General features: G+C 46.5%; 9 non-coding genes across 9 annotated transcripts; all 9 read left to right on the forward strand.

The window, feature by feature from the left end:
- The first annotated feature begins 887 nt into the window (after positions 1 to 887).
- LOC140576092 (5S ribosomal RNA) lies at positions 888 to 1,006 on the forward strand. The gene has a single exon (XR_011981325.1). It is a non-coding gene; the product is annotated as a 5S ribosomal RNA (ribosomal RNA).
- Positions 1,007 to 2,396: 1,390 nt separating this feature from the next.
- On the forward strand, positions 2,397 to 2,515 carry LOC140576093 (5S ribosomal RNA). Its single transcript, XR_011981326.1, has one exon. It is a non-coding gene; the product is annotated as a 5S ribosomal RNA (ribosomal RNA).
- Positions 2,516 to 3,905: 1,390 nt separating this feature from the next.
- LOC140576094 (5S ribosomal RNA) lies at positions 3,906 to 4,024 on the forward strand. The gene has a single exon (XR_011981327.1). It is a non-coding gene; the product is annotated as a 5S ribosomal RNA (ribosomal RNA).
- Positions 4,025 to 5,414: 1,390 nt separating this feature from the next.
- On the forward strand, positions 5,415 to 5,533 carry LOC140576488 (5S ribosomal RNA). Its single transcript, XR_011981699.1, has one exon. It is a non-coding gene; the product is annotated as a 5S ribosomal RNA (ribosomal RNA).
- Positions 5,534 to 6,923: 1,390 nt separating this feature from the next.
- On the forward strand, positions 6,924 to 7,042 carry LOC140576401 (5S ribosomal RNA). The gene has a single exon (XR_011981616.1). It is a non-coding gene; the product is annotated as a 5S ribosomal RNA (ribosomal RNA).
- Positions 7,043 to 8,432: 1,390 nt separating this feature from the next.
- On the forward strand, positions 8,433 to 8,551 carry LOC140575673 (5S ribosomal RNA). The gene has a single exon (XR_011980942.1). It is a non-coding gene; the product is annotated as a 5S ribosomal RNA (ribosomal RNA).
- A 1,391-nt stretch (positions 8,552 to 9,942) lies between these two features.
- Positions 9,943 to 10,061, forward strand: LOC140575798 (5S ribosomal RNA). The gene has a single exon (XR_011981058.1). It is a non-coding gene; the product is annotated as a 5S ribosomal RNA (ribosomal RNA).
- A 1,390-nt stretch (positions 10,062 to 11,451) lies between these two features.
- On the forward strand, positions 11,452 to 11,570 carry LOC140576095 (5S ribosomal RNA). The gene has a single exon (XR_011981328.1). It is a non-coding gene; the product is annotated as a 5S ribosomal RNA (ribosomal RNA).
- Positions 11,571 to 12,960: 1,390 nt separating this feature from the next.
- Positions 12,961 to 13,079, forward strand: LOC140576096 (5S ribosomal RNA). Its single transcript, XR_011981329.1, has one exon. It is a non-coding gene; the product is annotated as a 5S ribosomal RNA (ribosomal RNA).
- The last annotated feature ends 842 nt before the right edge of the window (positions 13,080 to 13,921 follow it).

The following is a 13,921-nucleotide window of genomic DNA, read 5'->3' on the forward strand; positions in this document are numbered from 1 at the left end:
GCTAATTTAGATCACTTACTTAGGTCACATTAAAGCAACACATCACGAAAGGGAGTGAGCCGTGGGGCAATAACAGCACCGTTTCGTCACAGCCGTGATGTTTATTTCACCGTTACACGCAACCTCAAGTCATGGGCCGCCATTCATGGGTCCCCGTTCTCGTTTCGGGGGGCTGATTTCCAGTTGTATTGAGTTTTTTTTAAAATTCTCCTCCCAGACCTGCCTGCATCTACAACAGTTGTTCTTTTGTCCCCCTAAAGCTTCACAGAGTTCTTTGAACTTGACATGGCGACGCCACTTCCCTAAGTCAAAAGGCTGGCTGGCCCACTCAGCCCGAGCCTGCTTCACCGGCATCCCTGCGACTCGCAACTCATCTCAGAGCGATGCTTCGCCCGGCGTGCTAGCGTGAGCTTTTTTCTTTTTTTTTTTTTGCCCGGCTTCCATATTGGTAGGAAGTAGCCTCTGCATTTATCCCGTATTCCTGTTGTACCTTAGTATGTGGAATTTAGGGGTGTAAATAAAAGGAGCCAAGACAGTTGAGAAAGATTTGTGATTTTGTAATTGTCCCGTTTCACGAGTCCATTCGACTCATGTGGCTTATGTGACTTTTATGTTGACAAGGCCGAGTCTGGCGGCCGGCGTTAGCCTTTGTTGCTGAATGTTCAAGTGTCAGCCAAAAGAGCAAGTTTTGTTGTTTTATTTTTTTTGTGAAAAGAGAAGGAGGACAGGAGAGAGCAATGAAATGTGTGATTGGTTTGAATGAGCTTGGTGGGGTTGCTTTGGAAGTAAGAAAGGAGGGCGAGTAAATGTGTGTCCCCTGTAGTGTGGAAAAGGCAGCCGTCTTTTGCCGCATGCTTATAAATAGGCTGAGTGGAAGCAGTGCTCTCGCTTACGGCCATACCACCCTGAGCACGCCCGATCTCGTCTGATCTCGGAAGCTAAGCAGGGTCGGGCCTGGTTAGTACTTGGATGGGAGACCGCCTGGGAATACCAGGTGCTGTAAGCTTTTGCCATCCTCAAGCACTTACATGCACATTCTTTCACTTGCTTTTCTTACTTTTACTCCATCTTACTTTACGCTTTCACAAATCTACAACGCATTACCCTTTCTTTTACATGTACGTCCTTGTGTTACATTTCATACGGCCTTTGGAGTCTTCAGAGTCGAAACATTTCAGCGTCAGATGCCGTTTAAGCCCACCTGCATGGCCTGCCATGGGATGGAAACCAATCAGTTGTAGTTTGGCTTAATTATAGCCAGTTGCTCTCAAAACAAAACACTGGAAAATATTCAACAAGAACTCTGTGGAGGGAATGCTGTGGATAAAAGTAACCCAAGCCTGCCAGTAGGGGTCAGTGTACGTTTGAGGAAACTGACAACATGGGGGGGAAAGTCTGTTACAGGATGTCAACGCAGAGCAGAACTACAACCAATCACAGTTGCAGCTCATGGGTGGGACAAGCCCAATATTTGCTGTTAAAAACAAACAAACAAACAAAAAAACACCTGCTAATTTAGATCACTTACTTAGGTCACATTAAAGCAACACATCACGAAAGGGAGTGAGCCGTGGGGCAATAACAGCACCGTTTCGTCACAGCCGTGATGTTTATTTCACCGTTACACGCAACCTCAAGTCATGGGCCGCCATTCATGGGTCCCCGTTCTCGTTTCGGGGGGCTGATTTCCAGTTGTATTGAGTTTTTTTTAAAATTCTCCTCCCAGACCTGCCTGCATCTACAACAGTTGTTCTTTTGTCCCCCTAAAGCTTCACAGAGTTCTTTGAACTTGACATGGCGACGCCACTTCCCTAAGTCAAAAGGCTGGCTGGCCCACTCAGCCCGAGCCTGCTTCACCGGCATCCCTGCGACTCGCAACTCATCTCAGAGCGATGCTTCGCCCGGCGTGCTAGCGTGAGCTTTTTTCTTTTTTTTTTTTTGCCCGGCTTCCATATTGGTAGGAAGTAGCCTCTGCATTTATCCCGTATTCCTGTTGTACCTTAGTATGTGGAATTTAGGGGTGTAAATAAAAGGAGCCAAGACAGTTGAGAAAGATTTGTGATTTTGTAATTGTCCCGTTTCACGAGCCCATTCGACTCATGTGGCTTATGTGACTTTTATGTTGACAAGGCCGAGTCTGGCGGCCGGCGTTAGCCTTTGTTGCTGAATGTTCAAGTGTCAGCCAAAAGAGCAAGTTTTGTTGTTTTATTTTTTTTGTGAAAAGAGAAGGAGGACAGGAGAGAGCAATGAAATGTGTGATTGGTTTGAATGAGCTTGGTGGGGTTGCTTTGGAAGTAAGAAAGGAGGGCGAGTAAATGTGTGTCCCCTGTAGTGTGGAAAAGGCAGCCGTCTTTTGCCGCATGCTTATAAATAGGCTGAGTGGAAGCAGTGCTCTCGCTTACGGCCATACCACCCTGAGCACGCCCGATCTCGTCTGATCTCGGAAGCTAAGCAGGGTCGGGCCTGGTTAGTACTTGGATGGGAGACCGCCTGGGAATACCAGGTGCTGTAAGCTTTTGCCATCCTCAAGCACTTACATGCACATTCTTTCACTTGCTTTTCTTACTTTTACTCCATCTTACTTTACGCTTTCACAAATCTACAACGCATTACCCTTTCTTTTACATGTACGTCCTTGTGTTACATTTCATACGGCCTTTGGAGTCTTCAGAGTCGAAACATTTCAGCGTCAGATGCCGTTTAAGCCCACCTGCATGGCCTGCCATGGGATGGAAACCAATCAGTTGTAGTTTGGCTTAATTATAGCCAGTTGCTCTCAAAACAAAACACTGGAAAATATTCAACAAGAACTCTGTGGAGGGAATGCTGTGGATAAAAGTAACCCAAGCCTGCCAGTAGGGGTCAGTGTACGTTTGAGGAAACTGACAACATGGGGGGGAAAGTCTGTTACAGGATGTCAACGCAGAGCAGAACTACAACCAATCACAGTTGCAGCTCATGGGTGGGACAAGCCCAATATTTGCTGTTAAAAACAAACAAACAAACAAAAAAACACCTGCTAATTTAGATCACTTACTTAGGTCACATTAAAGCAACACATCACGAAAGGGAGTGAGCCGTGGGGCAATAACAGCACCGTTTCGTCACAGCCGTGATGTTTATTTCACCGTTACACGCAACCTCAAGTCATGGGCCGCCATTCATGGGTCCCCGTTCTCGTTTCGGGGGGCTGATTTCCAGTTGTATTGAGTTTTTTTTAAAATTCTCCTCCCAGACCTGCCTGCATCTACAACAGTTGTTCTTTTGTCCCCCTAAAGCTTCACAGAGTTCTTTGAACTTGACATGGCGACGCCACTTCCCTAAGTCAAAAGGCTGGCTGGCCCACTCAGCCCGAGCCTGCTTCACCGGCATCCCTGCGACTCGCAACTCATCTCAGAGCGATGCTTCGCCCGGCGTGCTAGCGTGAGCTTTTTTCTTTTTTTTTTTTTGCCCGGCTTCCATATTGGTAGGAAGTAGCCTCTGCATTTATCCCGTATTCCTGTTGTACCTTAGTATGTGGAATTTAGGGGTGTAAATAAAAGGAGCCAAGACAGTTGAGAAAGATTTGTGATTTTGTAATTGTCCCGTTTCACGAGCCCATTCGACTCATGTGGCTTATGTGACTTTTATGTTGACAAGGCCGAGTCTGGCGGCCGGCGTTAGCCTTTGTTGCTGAATGTTCAAGTGTCAGCCAAAAGAGCAAGTTTTGTTGTTTTATTTTTTTTGTGAAAAGAGAAGGAGGACAGGAGAGAGCAATGAAATGTGTGATTGGTTTGAATGAGCTTGGTGGGGTTGCTTTGGAAGTAAGAAAGGAGGGCGAGTAAATGTGTGTCCCCTGTAGTGTGGAAAAGGCAGCCGTCTTTTGCCGCATGCTTATAAATAGGCTGAGTGGAAGCAGTGCTCTCGCTTACGGCCATACCACCCTGAGCACGCCCGATCTCGTCTGATCTCGGAAGCTAAGCAGGGTCGGGCCTGGTTAGTACTTGGATGGGAGACCGCCTGGGAATACCAGGTGCTGTAAGCTTTTGCCATCCTCAAGCACTTACATGCACATTCTTTCACTTGCTTTTCTTACTTTTACTCCATCTTACTTTACGCTTTCACAAATCTACAACGCATTACCCTTTCTTTTACATGTACGTCCTTGTGTTACATTTCATACGGCCTTTGGAGTCTTCAGAGTCGAAACATTTCAGCGTCAGATGCCGTTTAAGCCCACCTGCATGGCCTGCCATGGGATGGAAACCAATCAGTTGTAGTTTGGCTTAATTATAGCCAGTTGCTCTCAAAACAAAACACTGGAAAATATTCAACAAGAACTCTGTGGAGGGAATGCTGTGGATAAAAGTAACCCAAGCCTGCCAGTAGGGGTCAGTGTACGTTTGAGGAAACTGACAACATGGGGGGGAAAGTCTGTTACAGGATGTCAACGCAGAGCAGAACTACAACCAATCACAGTTGCAGCTCATGGGTGGGACAAGCCCAATATTTGCTGTTAAAAACAAACAAACAAACAAAAAAACACCTGCTAATTTAGATCACTTACTTAGGTCACATTAAAGCAACACATCACGAAAGGGAGTGAGCCGTGGGGCAATAACAGCACCGTTTCGTCACAGCCGTGATGTTTATTTCACCGTTACACGCAACCTCAAGTCATGGGCCGCCATTCATGGGTCCCCGTTCTCGTTTCGGGGGGCTGATTTCCAGTTGTATTGAGTTTTTTTTAAAATTCTCCTCCCAGACCTGCCTGCATCTACAACAGTTGTTCTTTTGTCCCCCTAAAGCTTCACAGAGTTCTTTGAACTTGACATGGCGACGCCACTTCCCTAAGTCAAAAGGCTGGCTGGCCCACTCAGCCCGAGCCTGCTTCACCGGCATCCCTGCGACTCGCAACTCATCTCAGAGCGATGCTTCGCCCGGCGTGCTAGCGTGAGCTTTTTTCTTTTTTTTTTTTTGCCCGGCTTCCATATTGGTAGGAAGTAGCCTCTGCATTTATCCCGTATTCCTGTTGTACCTTAGTATGTGGAATTTAGGGGTGTAAATAAAAGGAGCCAAGACAGTTGAGAAAGATTTGTGATTTTGTAATTGTCCCGTTTCACGAGCCCATTCGACTCATGTGGCTTATGTGACTTTTATGTTGACAAGGCCGAGTCTGGCGGCCGGCGTTAGCCTTTGTTGCTGAATGTTCAAGTGTCAGCCAAAAGAGCAAGTTTTGTTGTTTTATTTTTTTTGTGAAAAGAGAAGGAGGACAGGAGAGAGCAATGAAATGTGTGATTGGTTTGAATGAGCTTGGTGGGGTTGCTTTGGAAGTAAGAAAGGAGGGCGAGTAAATGTGTGTCCCCTGTAGTGTGGAAAAGGCAGCCGTGTTTTGCCGCATGCTTATAAATAGGCTGAGTGTAAGCAGTGCTCTCGCTTACGGCCATACCACCCTGAGCACGCCCGATCTCGTCTGATCTCGGACGCTAAGCAGGGTCGGGCCTGGTTAGTACTTGGATGGGAGACCGCCTGGGAATACCAGGTGCTGTAAGCTTTTGCCATCCTCAAGCACTTACATGCACATTCTTTCACTTGCTTTTCTTACTTTTACTCCATCTTACTTTACGCTTTCACAAATCTACAACGCATTACCCTTTCTTTTACATGTACGTCCTTGTGTTACATTTCATACGGCCTTTGGAGTCTTCAGAGTCGAAACATTTCAGCGTCAGATGCCGTTTAAGCCCACCTGCATGGCCTGCCATGGGATGGAAACCAATCAGTTGTAGTTTGGCTTAATTATAGCCAGTTGCTCTCAAAACAAAACACTGGAAAATATTCAACAAGAACTCTGTGGAGGGAATGCTGTGGATAAAAGTAACCCAAGCCTGCCAGTAGGGGTCAGTGTACGTTTGAGGAAACTGACAACATGGGGGGGAAAGTCTGTTACAGGATGTCAACGCAGAGCAGAACTACAACCAATCACAGTTGCAGCTCATGGGTGGGACAAGCCCAATATTTGCTGTTAAAAACAAACAAACAAACAAAAAAACACCTGCTAATTTAGATCACTTACTTAGGTCACATTAAAGCAACACATCACGAAAGGGAGTGAGCCGTGGGGCAATAACAGCACCGTTTCGTCACAGCCGTGATGTTTATTTCACCGTTACACGCAACCTCAAGTCATGGGCCGCCATTCATGGGTCCCCGTTCTCGTTTCGGGGGGCTGATTTCCAGTTGTATTGAGTTTTTTTTAAAATTCTCCTCCCAGACCTGCCTGCATCTACAACAGTTGTTCTTTTGTCCCCCTAAAGCTTCACAGAGTTCTTTGAACTTGACATGGCGACGCCACTTCCCTAAGTCAAAAGGCTGGCTGGCCCACTCAGCCCGAGCCTGCTTCACCGGCATCCCTGCGACTCGCAACTCATCTCAGAGCGATGCTTCGCCCGGCGTGCTAGCGTGAGCTTTTTTCTTTTTTTTTTTTTGCCCGGCTTCCATATTGGTAGGAAGTAGCCTCTGCATTTATCCCGTATTCCTGTTGTACCTTAGTATGTGGAATTTAGGGGTGTAAATAAAAGGAGCCAAGACAGTTGAGAAAGATTTGTGATTTTGTAATTGTCCCGTTTCACGAGCCCATTCGACTCATGTGGCTTATGTGACTTTTATGTTGACAAGGCCGAGTCTGGCGGCCGGCGTTAGCCTTTGTTGCTGAATGTTCAAGTGTCAGCCAAAAGAGCAAGTTTTGTTGTTTTATTTTTTTTGTGAAAAGAGAAGGAGGACAGGAGAGAGCAATGAAATGTGTGATTGGTTTGAATGAGCTTGGTGGGGTTGCTTTGGAAGTAAGAAAGGAGGGCGAGTAAATGTGTGTCCCCTGTAGTGTGGAAAAGGCAGCCGTCTTTTGCCGCATGCTTATAAATAGGCTGAGTGGAAGCAGTGCTCTCGCTTACGGCCATACCACCCTGAGCACGCCCGATCTCGTCTGATCTCGGAAGCTAAGCAGGGTGGGGCCTGGTTAGTACTTGGATGGGAGACCGCCTGGGAATACCAGGTGCTGTAAGCTTTTGCCATCCTCAAGCACTTACATGCACATTCTTTCACTTGCTTTTCTTACTTTTACTCCATCTTACTTTACGCTTTCACAAATCTACAACGCATTACCCTTTCTTTTACATGTACGTCCTTGTGTTACATTTCATACGGCCTTTGGAGTCTTCAGAGTCGAAACATTTCAGCGTCAGATGCCGTTTAAGCCCACCTGCATGGCCTGCCATGGGATGGAAACCAATCAGTTGTAGTTTGGCTTAATTATAGCCAGTTGCTCTCAAAACAAAACACTGGAAAATATTCAACAAGAACTCTGTGGAGGGAATGCTGTGGATAAAAGTAACCCAAGCCTGCCAGTAGGGGTCAGTGTACGTTTGAGGAAACTGACAACATGGGGGGGAAAGTCTGTTACAGGATGTCAACGCAGAGCAGAACTACAACCAATCACAGTTGCAGCTCATGGGTGGGACAAGCCCAATATTTGCTGTTAAAAACAAACAAACAAACAAAAAAACACCTGCTAATTTAGATCACTTACTTAGGTCACATTAAAGCAACACATCACGAAAGGGAGTGAGCCGTGGGGCAATAACAGCACCGTTTCGTCACAGCCGTGATGTTTATTTCACCGTTACACGCAACCTCAAGTCATGGGCCGCCATTCATGGGTCCCCGTTCTCGTTTCGGGGGGCTGATTTCCAGTTGTATTGAGTTTTTTTTAAAATTCTCCTCCCAGACCTGCCTGCATCTACAACAGTTGTTCTTTTGTCCCCCTAAAGCTTCACAGAGTTCTTTGAACTTGACATGGCGACGCCACTTCCCTAAGTCAAAAGGCTGGCTGGCCCACTCAGCCCGAGCCTGCTTCACCGGCATCCCTGCGACTCGCAACTCATCTCAGAGCGATGCTTCGCCCGGCGTGCTAGCGTGAGCTTTTTTCTTTTTTTTTTTTTGCCCGGCTTCCATATTGGTAGGAAGTAGCCTCTGCATTTATCCCGTATTCCTGTTGTACCTTAGTATGTGGAATTTAGGGGTGTAAATAAAAGGAGCCAAGACAGTTGAGAAAGATTTGTGATTTTGTAATTGTCCCGTTTCACGAGCCCATTCGACTCATGTGGCTTATGTGACTTTTATGTTGACAAGGCCGAGTCTGGCGGCCGGCGTTAGCCTTTGTTGCTGAATGTTCAAGTGTCAGCCAAAAGAGCAAGTTTTGTTGTTTTATTTTTTTTGTGAAAAGAGAAGGAGGACAGGAGAGAGCAATGAAATGTGTGATTGGTTTGAATGAGCTTGGTGGGGTTGCTTTGGAAGTAAGAAAGGAGGGCGAGTAAATGTGTGTCCCCTGTAGTGTGGAAAAGGCAGCCGTCTTTTGCCGCATGCTTATAAATAGGCTGAGTGGAAGCAGTGCTCTCGCTTACGGCCATACCACCCTGAGCACGCCAGATCTCGTCTGATCTCGGAAGCTAAGCAGGGTCGGGCCTGGTTAGTACTTGGATGGGAGACCGCCTGGGAATACCAGGTGCTGTAAGCTTTTGCCATCCTCAAGCACTTACATGCACATTCTTTCACTTGCTTTTCTTACTTTTACTCCATCTTACTTTACGCTTTCACAAATCTACAACGCATTACCCTTTCTTTTACATGTACGTCCTTGTGTTACATTTCATACGGCCTTTGGAGTCTTCAGAGTCGAAACATTTCAGCGTCAGATGCCGTTTAAGCCCACCTGCATGGCCTGCCATGGGATGGAAACCAATCAGTTGTAGTTTGGCTTAATTATAGCCAGTTGCTCTCAAAACAAAACACTGGAAAATATTCAACAAGAACTCTGTGGAGGGAATGCTGTGGATAAAAGTAACCCAAGCCTGCCAGTAGGGGTCAGTGTACGTTTGAGGAAACTGACAACATGGGGGGGAAAGTCTGTTACAGGATGTCAACGCAGAGCAGAACTACAACCAATCACAGTTGCAGCTCATGGGTGGGACAAGCCCAATATTTGCTGTTAAAAACAAACAAACAAACAAAAAAACACCTGCTAATTTAGATCACTTACTTAGGTCACATTAAAGCAACACATCACGAAAGGGAGTGAGCCGTGGGGCAATAACAGCACCGTTTCGTCACAGCCGTGATGTTTATTTCACCGTTACACGCAACCTCAAGTCATGGGCCGCCATTCATGGGTCCCCGTTCTCGTTTCGGGGGGCTGATTTCCAGTTGTATTGAGTTTTTTTTAAAATTCTCCTCCCAGACCTGCCTGCATCTACAACAGTTGTTCTTTTGTCCCCCTAAAGCTTCACAGAGTTCTTTGAACTTGACATGGCGACGCCACTTCCCTAAGTCAAAAGGCTGGCTGGCCCACTCAGCCCGAGCCTGCTTCACCGGCATCCCTGCGACTCGCAACTCATCTCAGAGCGATGCTTCGCCCGGCGTGCTAGCGTGAGCTTTTTTCTTCTTTTTTTTTTTGCCCGGCTTCCATATTGGTAGGAAGTAGCCTCTGCATTTATCCCGTATTCCTGTTGTACCTTAGTATGTGGAATTTAGGGGTGTAAATAAAAGGAGCCAAGACAGTTGAGAAAGATTTGTGATTTTGTAATTGTCCCGTTTCACGAGCCCATTCGACTCATGTGGCTTATGTGACTTTTATGTTGACAAGGCCGAGTCTGGCGGCCGGCGTTAGCCTTTGTTGCTGAATGTTCAAGTGTCAGCCAAAAGAGCAAGTTTTGTTGTTTTATTTTTTTTGTGAAAAGAGAAGGAGGACAGGAGAGAGCAATGAAATGTGTGATTGGTTTGAATGAGCTTGGTGGGGTTGCTTTGGAAGTAAGAAAGGAGGGCGAGTAAATGTGTGTCCCCTGTAGTGTGGAAAAGGCAGCCGTCTTTTGCCGCATGCTTATAAATAGGCTGAGTGGAAGCAGTGCTCTCGCTTACGGCCATACCACCCTGAGCACGCCCGATCTCGTCTGATCTTGGAAGCTAAGCAGGGTCGGGCCTGGTTAGTACTTGGAAGGGAGACCGCCTGGGAATACCAGGTGCTGTAAGCTTTTGCCATCCTCAAGCACTTACATGCACATTCTTTCACTTGCTTTTCTTACTTTTACTCCATCTTACTTTACGCTTTCACAAATCTACAACGCATTACCCTTTCTTTTACATGTACGTCCTTGTGTTACATTTCATACGGCCTTTGGAGTCTTCAGAGTCGAAACATTTCAGCGTCAGATGCCGTTTAAGCCCACCTGCATGGCCTGCCATGGGATGGAAACCAATCAGTTGTAGTTTGGCTTAATTATAGCCAGTTGCTCTCAAAACAAAACACTGGAAAATATTCAACAAGAACTCTGTGGAGGGAATGCTGTGGATAAAAGTAACCCAAGCCTGCCAGTAGGGGTCAGTGTACGTTTGAGGAAACTGACAACATGGGGGGGAAAGTCTGTTACAGGATGTCAACGCAGAGCAGAACTACAACCAATCACAGTTGCAGCTCATGGGTGGGACAAGCCCAATATTTGCTGTTAAAAACAAACAAACAAACAAAAAAACACCTGCTAATTTAGATCACTTACTTAGGTCACATTAAAGCAACACATCACGAAAGGGAGTGAGCCGTGGGGCAATAACAGCACCGTTTCGTCACAGCCGTGATGTTTATTTCACCGTTACACGCAACCTCAAGTCATGGGCCGCCATTCATGGGTCCCCGTTCTCGTTTCGGGGGGCTGATTTCCAGTTGTATTGAGTTTTTTTTAAAATTCTCCTCCCAGACCTGCCTGCATCTACAACAGTTGTTCTTTTGTCCCCCTAAAGCTTCACAGAGTTCTTTGAACTTGACATGGCGACGCCACTTCCCTAAGTCAAAAGGCTGGCTGGCCCACTCAGCCCGAGCCTGCTTCACCGGCATCCCTGCGACTCGCAACTCATCTCAGAGCGATGCTTCGCCCGGCGTGCTAGCGTGAGCTTTTTTCTTTTTTTTTTTTTGCCCGGCTTCCATATTGGTAGGAAGTAGCCTCTGCATTTATCCCGTATTCCTGTTGTACCTTAGTATGTGGAATTTAGGGGTGTAAATAAAAGGAGCCAAGACAGTTGAGAAAGATTTGTGATTTTGTAATTGTCCCGTTTCACAAGCCCATTCGACTCATGTGGCTTATGTGACTTTTATGTTGACAAGGCCGAGTCTGGCGGCCGGCGTTAGCCTTTGTTGCTGAATGTTCAAGTGTCAGCCAAAAGAGCAAGTTTTGTTGTTTTATTTTTTTTGTGAAAAGAGAAGGAGGACAGGAGAGAGCAATGAAATGTGTGATTGGTTTGAATGAGCTTGGTGGGGTTGCTTTGGAAGTAAGAAAGGAGGGCGAGTAAATGTGTGTCCCCTGTAGTGTGGAAAAGGCAGCCGTCTTTTGCCGCATGCTTATAAATAGGCTGAGTGGAAGCAGTGCTCTCGCTTACGGCCATACCACCCTGAGCACGCCCGATCTCGTCTGATCTCGGAAGCTAAGCAGGGTCGGGCCTGGTTAGTACTTGGATGGGAGACCGCCTGGGAATACCAGGTGCTGTAAGCTTTTGCCATCCTCAAGCACTTACATGCACATTCTTTCACTTGCTTTTCTTACTTTTACTCCATCTTACTTTACGCTTTCACAAATCTACAACGCATTACCCTTTCTTTTACATGTACGTCCTTGTGTTACATTTCATACGGCCTTTGGAGTCTTCAGAGTCGAAACATTTCAGCGTCAGATGCCGTTTAAGCCCACCTGCATGGCCTGCCATGGGATGGAAACCAATCAGTTGTAGTTTGGCTTAATTATAGCCAGTTGCTCTCAAAACAAAACACTGGAAAATATTCAACAAGAACTCTGTGGAGGGAATGCTGTGGATAAAAGTAACCCAAGCCTGCCAGTAGGGGTCAGTGTACGTTTGAGGAAACTGACAACATGGGGGGGAAAGTCTGTTACAGGATGTCAACGCAGAGCAGAACTACAACCAATCACAGTTGCAGCTCATGGGTGGGACAAGCCCAATATTTGCTGTTAAAAACAAACAAACAAACAAAAAAACACCTGCTAATTTAGATCACTTACTTAGGTCACATTAAAGCAACACATCACGAAAGGGAGTGAGCCGTGGGGCAATAACAGCACCGTTTCGTCACAGCCGTGATGTTTATTTCACCGTTACACGCAACCTCAAGTCATGGGCCGCCATTCATGGGTCCCCGTTCTCGTTTCGGGGGGCTGATTTCCAGTTGTATTGAGTTTTTTTTAAAATTCTCCTCCCAGACCTGCCTGCATCTACAACAGTTGTTCTTTTGTCCCCCTAAAGCTTCACAGAGTTCTTTGAACTTGACATGGCGACGCCACTTCCCTAAGTCAAAAGGCTGGCTGGCCCACTCAGCCCGAGCCTGCTTCACCGGCATCCCTGCGACTCGCAACTCATCTCAGAGCGATGCTTCGCCCGGCGTGCTAGCGTGAGCTTTTTTCTTTTTTTTTTTTTGCCCGGCTTCCATATTGGTAGGAAGTAGCCTCTGCATTTATCCCGTATTCCTGTTGTACCTTAGTATGTGGAATTTAGGGGTGTAAATAAAAGGAGCCAAGACAGTTGAGAAAGATTTGTGATTTTGTAATTGTCCCGTTTCACAAGCCCATTCGACTCATGTGGCTTATGTGACTTTTATGTTGACAAGGCCGAGTCTGGCGGCCGGCGTTAGCCTTTGTTGCTGAATGTTCAAGTGTCAGCCAAAAGAGCAAGTTTTGTTGTTTTATTTTTTTTGTGAAAAGAGAAGGAGGACAGGAGAGAGCAATGAAATGTGTGATTGGTTTGAATGAGCTTGGTGGGGTTGCTTTGGAAGTAAGAAAGGAGGGCGAGTAAATGTGTGTCCCCTGTAGTGTGGAAAAGGCAGCCGTCTTTTGCCGCATGCTTATAAATAGGCTGAGTGGAAGCAGTGCTCTCGCTTACGGCCATACCACCCTGAGCACGCCCGATCTCGTCTGATCTCGGAAGCTAAGCAGGGTCGGGCCTGGTTAGTACTTGGATGGGAGACCGCCTGGGAATACCAGGTGCTGTAAGCTTTTGCCATCCTCAAGCACTTACATGCACATTCTTTCACTTGCTTTTCTTACTTTTACTCCATCTTACTTTACGCTTTCACAAATCTACAACGCATTACCCTTTCTTTTACATGTACGTCCTTGTGTTACATTTCATACGGCCTTTGGAGTCTTCAGAGTCGAAACATTTCAGCGTCAGATGCCGTTTAAGCCCACCTGCATGGCCTGCCATGGGATGGAAACCAATCAGTTGTAGTTTGGCTTAATTATAGCCAGTTGCTCTCAAAACAAAACACTGGAAAATATTCAACAAGAACTCTGTGGAGGGAATGCTGTGGATAAAAGTAACCCAAGCCTGCCAGTAGGGGTCAGTGTACGTTTGAGGAAACTGACAACATGGGGGGGAAAGTCTGTTACAGGATGTCAACGCAGAGCAGAACTACAACCAATCACAGTTGCAGCTCATGGGTGGGACAAGCCCAATATTTGCTGTTAAAAACAAACAAACAAACAAAAAAACACCTGCTAATTTAGATCACTTACTTAGGTCACATTAAAGCAACACATCACGAAAGGGAGTGAGCCGTGGGGCAATAACAGCACCGTTTCGTCACAGCCGTGATGTTTATTTCACCGTTACACGCAACCTCAAGTCATGGGCCGCCATTCATGGGTCCCCGTTCTCGTTTCGGGGGGCTGATTTCCAGTTGTATTGAGTTTTTTTTAAAATTCTCCTCCCAGACCTGCCTGCATCTACAACAGTTGTTCTTTTGTCCCCCTAAAGCTTCACAGAGTTCTTTGAACTTGACATGGCGACGCCACTTCCCTAAGTCAAAAGGCTGGCTGGCCCACTCAGCCCGAGC

This window comes from Salminus brasiliensis, chromosome 13 (assembly GCF_030463535.1).
Source record: "Salminus brasiliensis chromosome 13, fSalBra1.hap2, whole genome shotgun sequence".
Lineage (NCBI taxonomy): Eukaryota > Metazoa > Chordata > Actinopteri > Characiformes > Bryconidae > Salminus > Salminus brasiliensis.